This window comes from Sabethes cyaneus, chromosome 1 (genome assembly GCF_943734655.1).
Source record: "Sabethes cyaneus chromosome 1, idSabCyanKW18_F2, whole genome shotgun sequence".
Taxonomy (NCBI): Eukaryota; Metazoa; Arthropoda; class Insecta; order Diptera; family Culicidae; genus Sabethes; species Sabethes cyaneus.
In genome coordinates this window covers 171,864,176-171,872,084 of record NC_071353.1, presented here as the reverse complement: position 1 = coordinate 171,872,084, position 7,909 = coordinate 171,864,176, and positions in this window count along the sequence as shown.

Genomic DNA, 7,909 nt, shown 5'->3' with positions numbered 1-7,909 from the left:
GCAACGTGAGCTCCTCAGCCCAGCTCATACCTGTCTCGTCTGACTCACCAGTTGCACGCTACCCAACGACCTTCCAAATATTGGGTAAATATTACCTATTGCACACTTCAGGGAAACCTTTCGATATAGTATAAATGTCAGGATCCAACCTGTGATGGTTGAGCGGTCAGGCGGCGGACGAGGTAATTCCAGATACGTTCGGATTCGACGACCGAGCGTGATTTCCGTCGGTGACTCACCAGCAGAAAGATTAGAAATACTTCGGTAGGTACTCAGAAAGGTGTTGAGTACTTCACGTATTGTGCCTCTTCCTTCCGGACCGCGTGGGAGGGATGTCAAACCGAGCAAATACATTCTTCAGGATTTCGATTGTGCCTCGAGTTTCAAAGATTTTGTTCCATTCTGAGTACGAATCCACGATGACGAGGTAGTATTCTTCGGGAAGTGGCTCCAGGCAGACGCCGACGGTACATCGATGGAATGACCAGACGCTCGCCGAATAGGATACAACCTTGAACAGTGGCAAAAACGCTTCAGCTCAGGGTCAGAAATCTGCTTTGATATTGGCCGGCAGTCTTGGCATTCCCCTCAGTGTATTCAAGGGGCGCGCGCAAAAATCACCACAAGCTTTGCCTTATAGCAACTGGTGGGTGCGTAACCATATGTCCACCACGTTCTTACGATCGGCGCAGAACGACAGGGAGGGACGTTACGGCTATTCAACTCACTTTGGGCTTGAAACAACTTCAGAGCAACAAAAACAAGGTGAATCGCTCTGAAGGGAATAGGCAAAGATGCATTTCAGTGTGCTCTGCAGGGATTACACTGCAGGGATCCACACTGAATTGGTAGTAGCAATAAGCAGTACTGAAATGATTTTATTTTCGCTAAGTGCGGGTGTGCGTGTTTTTACTTGCTTGCTACTTGCCTCTGTTGTAGCAACAGCGACGTAGTGCGTCCGCTTACCAATTTGGAAGATTTCGATAGTTGATGCCAATTTCTTTAAACCTTGAGTACTTGTTCCTTTTCTGAAAGTTGTTGTTCCATATTTTATATTTGGCACTTAGGGTACCCCGGTTAATGTAATCTAAATAATTGGATCTATGTATTTAAAAAAACGGTCATACACACTGTAGGGAACGAGCCGAGTTAGATGAATCAGCGTAAAGCAAATCTAATGAAACTGAATTATTTACTTGAGTGTAACTGAAATCCCTTGCATAGGAAGAATACCGTCATACGAACGGTAAGAGACAAGGAGAGAAATATATCGTTACGCATACTGTGGCAAGATATAGCATACTCTAAACAAGAGTCAGTTTTTGGACGAACGTAGACTTTGACGGACGTTGTTAACCGACGGACACGACATTGGCGTAGTGCTCCCAAATTGTGAGTATGTTAAGTTGAATATAATAGTGGCGTCTGGCAAACGCCTGTTCGAGAAAATTAAAAAAGATGCTTGTGCGCATCTGGCTGTTTTCTGAACTGCCTCTGCGAAGGCTGTTTTTTGAACATATGTGTTTTTTGCGTGTGTGATTGCGTACCTCCGGGAAGGCAGAATGGTTCACTGAAACACGCTGGTATGCGTAGTTTAATCGCCTCTGGGAAGGCTGTGCAAAATCGTTTGCATACGATAGCTCCCCTGAGAGGGACTTTTAGTAACTCGCTTGTATGCGTCTTATTTTGTTGGAATACGCTGGTGTGCGCGGATTAGTGGCGTCTGGCAAAGGTCTATTTGAGAAAATTGAAAAGATGCTTGTGCGTATCTGGTTGTCTTCTGAACCGCCTTTGTGAGGGCTGTTTTGCCCATGCTTGCGTGTGTGATTTGCGAGTATGATTCGCGTGCCTCTGGGAAGGCAGAATGGTTTACTGAAACACGCTGGTATGCGTAGTTTGTTCGTCTCTGGGCAGGCTGTAGAAGATCGCTTGTGTGCGATGGTCCCCCGCAGAGGTAGTAAAACTGATGATTGTAATGACGGAAATATTGATGGTAATAACGAAACTGATTATGGTGATGTTGAAATTGAGGATTGCAATGAGGAAAATGATTATAGTAATGATGAAAATGAAGAAAATGATTATGTTGACGAATCTGACATATATGATGATTGCAATGATGAAAATAATAATAATAATAATGACGAAAATGACGATGGCAATGACGAATCTGATGAAAGTGATGATTGTAAAGTCGAAACTGATGAAGGTGATGATAAAGCGATGGTGCTAATAACGAAAATGACTATGGTAATGTCAAAATAGCAATGGTAATGATGGAAATGACAACGGCAATGATGAAAATTATAGTTATGATGCAAATGATAACGATAATGACGAAAATGATGACGGTAATATCGAAAATTATGTAGATGACATTGACGATTTGGTCATTTTAATGTTAGTTTTAGTGACATGGATAATGATAATTTTGATCTTTCTGATGATTTTGGTGTCGTGGATGATGTTGACTATTTGATTATTTTGATGGCGTAGATGATGATGATTTTGAACATTTTAATGATGTTGATAATTGTAATTATGTTGACGATTTGGATTATGATGATTTTGGCGATTGAAGCCAAAATGATGATGGTAATGAAGAAAAAATAGTAAACATGCAAATAATGATGGTAATGACGAAAATGATGATGGTACTGGTAATAATGAAAATGACAATGGTAACGACGAAATTGGTAGTGGTAATGACGAAAATGATGATGATGTCAAAAATGATAATGGCCATGAGTTTTTTTTGATAATTTATCAGAAGAGTAGAAGAGGGGGTGAATGTAGGGAACGAGCCGAGTTAGATGAATCAGCGTAAAGCAAATCTAATGAAACTGAATTATTTACTTGAGTGTAACTGAAATCCCTTGCATAGGAAGAATACCGTCATACGAACGGTAAGAGACAAGGAGAGAAATATATCGTTACGCATACTGTGGCAAGATATAGCATACTCTAAACAAGAGTCAGTTTTTGGACGAACGTAGACTTTGACGGACGTTGTTAACCGACGGACACGACACACACTTAATCGGTTCGGTAAAATTTTACCGAAATCTAAACAGCAGAACGTTCGGTAAAATTTTTTATTGCACCAAACATTATTAATTATCTTTAAACGTCGATTGGCGCCATCGAAATTTTTACCGATCGTTCAGCTGTTTAGATTTCGGTTAAATGTTACCGAATTCGGTGCTTTTTGTTAAGTGTGTAGTTCATCGTGCTTATGTTTTGCTTTAACCACTGACGAACTGACATGACACATATAAGAAAATCCTTTAAAAACCATCGTCCTACACATTTTGCTTGCACCACTAGCACCCTCTGTTATGCATGTCGCGGAGTAGCTTGCATTTGCACGGTTTTATGCTGTAGGGTTTTTACATTTGTATGGTTTTATACTGAAATCTCGAAGCAACACTCGCGCGACGCGGTGTGGTCATGTTGCGAAACATGCTTTTTTGAAAAATGAGTGGTTTTTGATTGGACGATGGAATTTACGCGAGTGTCTCGTCTGTTTGTCTGTGCTATAATGCTATAAAATGAAATGTATGTAAACCCGCGCAAGCTGCACATTGATTTGAAATACTGAAAAACTAAAAGTTGCTAACCAATTTTTTCTATGACCTAATTATTCACAAGATCATGAAGTGTTAACCGTGTCCGTGATAAGTAAACCACACAACATGGTGTTAAGGACAACCAGGGATGGTTCGATCACTTTGACTCAATTGTGATTTATTTGACAGTACCGTCTTAACGAGGCCGAATATGGCAAAGTTATATATGGGACATTTGTAGAACAGGTTATTATCTATAATTTAGTTAAAAAGCTTTGCTGTATCTTTTGTAGTTACGGCGCTACAGTGCTAGTATCTTATTAGTGACTAAATGAACGTTCATTTAGTAACTGATGAGTTACTAGCGTTGTAGCACCGTAACTACTAAAGATACAACCAAACTTTGCCCGGAAAAGTTGTAGATTAGAACTAGTTCTACAAATGTCCCATACATAACACTGTCATATTTGGCTCAGCTGAGACGGTACTGTCAAATGAATCAAAATTGAGTCAAAGTGATCGAACCGTCTCTGACTACAACTTAAAGCATGGACTTACAATCGCTTCTTCCTTTTGTTCCCGTGTTAGTATCGGCGGCTCAAACTCGTTTAACTGCGGGTCAACGGACAATGCTGCAAGATTAGCCGGATTGTCGAACCAAATGTATTTTCTATTGAGAAGTGCCCCAAGCAATTCATTTCCCAAGGCATCGTCCAATTCTTCAAGTTCGAGGCAACATTCTTTCCAGTATAAATACATGGTTCCACATGTCAACGCTTCCTCTTGAATACGTTTTGTTAATATAAAAAGCGGCTTTGTTGCCTTAGTAAATCGATTAGCGTATATCCAAAATTTATCATTATATTCTCGCTACAGTTCTGTAGGCAAGAGTCCTTGTATTACCTTTTTCAGTTCCTCGATACGGGCTACCATTAGGTAGGCGGAGGCCCATCGAGTTTCCCCATCTAGTATGGGCATATTAAAAGTTTTACTATTTTTCAATGTTGCTGAGTACGCTTGTGTTCTCAACGTCTTCACAAGTTTTCGCACCTTAATCAAGAAGTTTGAAACAGCTCTCTTTTTTATAACATCATACACGGATAACTGAATATCATAAGCAGCACATTGTATACCATTGAGATGTGGCTGTAGAACTACGGGCAGATCGTTCGTTGGAAGGGAGTCCTAACGGGAGAATTTATATCGTCAATGAAATTCAGATAATCATCCTCGCCTAAATCCTCGACCTGGTCCGCTTCTCTGCAGTAAATTTACTTATAAAATAATCGATAAGTACTATATGTTAGTGAAATATTAATAATAAAATGTAATATTTGTAACAATTGTTAATTACTGTTTTCTTTTTTAATTTTGACTTTGTTATCAAAATATGGCACCACATTTTTACCACTAAAATGTATTTTAAAAGATTCATTGTTACTACGCCTTTTCTTTGGAATTTTCAGCTGATTGTGGAAAATGCAGAGAAAAAGCTTTTACAACCTATGTTTACGCTTATAAGCAATCCTTACATTGTCATATACCCTAGCAATTTACTTACATTGTCGTAAATGTTGGCCCTATGATGCTATGATTCATGAGACATGAATTTTTAAATTGACAAATAAGGAAAATTGACTTAGGACCATAACTCAAGAACAAATAATTTTGTTGTATGGTTGGTTTAAGTTATGATGTTATAAAATAAGTGATGTTTTTTTGGAATGTTGGAAAAATGAGAGGCCTCTAATCTGTCTGATATTGTTTTCGTTCATAATCTTAGAATTATTCTCGTGTATTTTATGTTTCGTGAAATTCTCGGGTCTTTCGGCCTAAACTGTACGATAATTATGAAAAATGCCCCGCTCTTAACACAGTAAAATTCTTATAAGGCGCTGGATATCGAACAGCCAACACAGTCCAGAAATGGTCTGAACGTATTACTGTTAATTACTTAGAGTAATTATTGTCAATTGCAAGGAAAATTGTACCATCCAAAGTGCGATATCGCCTATAAAAGTGCTATTTTGCATTAAATCGTTTCGGTGTCTTCGGCGCACTTATTGCTTGGAATATAACGAAAAAGTGCGCTGAAGATACCGAAACGATTTAATGCAAAATAGCACTTTTATGAGCGATATCGCACTTTGGATGGTACAATTTTCCTTGCAATCAGCAATATTATGATCACTGTAATAGATAAATCATGCAATTATATCTGACGAAGTACTTACGCAATAGATAAAAATGATTCATCATCGTCTGAATCCTGTTCTTCGCCCGCACTATGATTTTCGTTATTTTCATTTTCGGTTTCGCACATATCAGCCTCTTCTGTTTCATTTATTTGTATAAATTGCGCGTTCTTCATCAACTTCGTCGCTTTGAGCAAATTTTTTCCATTGTCTGTAGTTATCGCATACACTTGCTGGATCTCAACATTAAATTTGTTCAGCACTTCTTTCATATCACCGAAAACATTTTCGGCAGTATTTCGATTAGTACGCTCCATCATCGCTAACGTGCGAATTACCAACCTCCCCTTCACGGTAAACTGACTATTTATGCTCAAATTGGCTCTGCCCTTGCAAGAAGCCAGGGATGGTTCGATCACTTTGACTCAATTTTGATTCATTTAACAGTACCGTCTTAACGGGGCCAAATATGACGAAGTTATCTATGGAACATTTGTAGAACAGGTTATTATCTATAATTTTACGGAATAAAATTGAACGTTCATTTAGTCACTGATGAGTTACTAGCGTTGTAGCACCGTAACTGCAAAAGATACAGCAAAACTTTGTTCAGAAAAATTGTAGATTAGAACTATTTCTACAAATGTTCCATACATAACATTGTCATATTTCGCTCGGCTGAGACGGTACTGTAAAATGAATCAAAATTGAGTCAAAGTGAACGAACCATCCCTGCAAGAAGCTAAGTCTGCTTTAATGCAGACAAATTTATTTTTCATTAGGTCTGCAATAAATGTTACCATACGAGATTCCACTGCACTGACATATTTTGTTACATTTTTACGGCTTATGCTAATAAGTTTCAAAGCTTGCTCAATGGGCATTAACACGTCACTCGCACATTTTTGGAGAAAAAATTCAACTGTATATTGCACTCGGTGATCCACCTAACGATCGATGTTATGTAAGTATTACGGTCAATGGAAACGGTAACGCGACTAAGCTTTCCCGGAACATCGCCCTCAAGTTGACCCTCGCCGACATTAAGCCCAATTTCAACAGCTTGCTTTTTATGTTTTGAAATCAAATGCCGCGATAGATTATACATAGTGTCACACTTGAATGGCTTGCTTAGCTCACCGCATAACAAACACCACGTCGTTATTGTTTTATTACCGTTCAAATCTTTAAGTGCTTCGATGAACATTTCAATGGCGAAATTTCAAAAGGAGACGAAGCGGTATTTAACCTTGGAGTGCGCATGGAAGAAAGAAATGCCCCAGCATTTGATCTCCCAGAAGTCAAACGAGAAATCAGGTTGCTGAAGACCAACAAAGTTGCTGGCCTACCGGCAGAGCTTTATAAACATGGCCGCAAAATGCTGACAATGGCTCTACACTGTGTTATTTCCAAGATTTGGGGGGAGAAGTTACCGGAGGAATGGATAGAAGGAGTGGTTTGTCCTATCTGTTCAATTATCGCGGCATAACGCTAGAAAAAGTCGTTTGCAAGTTACTCTCGCAGATCCTGTAACATCGGTTGTCACCGATCGCAATAGGTTTCAAAGGGAATTACCGGGCGGGTTTCATGGGGCATCGCGAAACTATGGACTAAATTTTTACCATTCGACAGATCTTGCAGAAATATCGGGAGTACAACATGCCCACGCATCACATCGTTATTGATTTCAAAGCAGCATACGATACAGCCGATCGAGATTAGCTATGGCAGATAATGCACGAACATGATTTTTCGGATAAACTGACGCGACTGGCCAGAGCTACGTTGGATCGAGTGATGCGTTTCGTGCGCATCTCGGAACACTCTCTTAAGGTACCAGTACACTGTTTGCTGAATCATCCAATATTTGATCTATTTCATCAAATAAATTTGAAAACCCGTGTACTGACCCAACCAAATATTCGAACAAATTTTATTTTTCAAAATGTCGCCGAGCTTTTCCAATAAAATTTGGCGGTTTGTAAAACAGTGTAATATGCCAATCAAATTAAATTTGTTTTCGTAACATTTTGCGCTGTTCGCCGGTTTGTTTGCTTGAAACTTATCAAAAAAGCTCACAATGTTTATTATTTGAACTGCTGTCAAAATCGAATTTGGTACAGGAAAAATCGTGTAGAAAGGAAG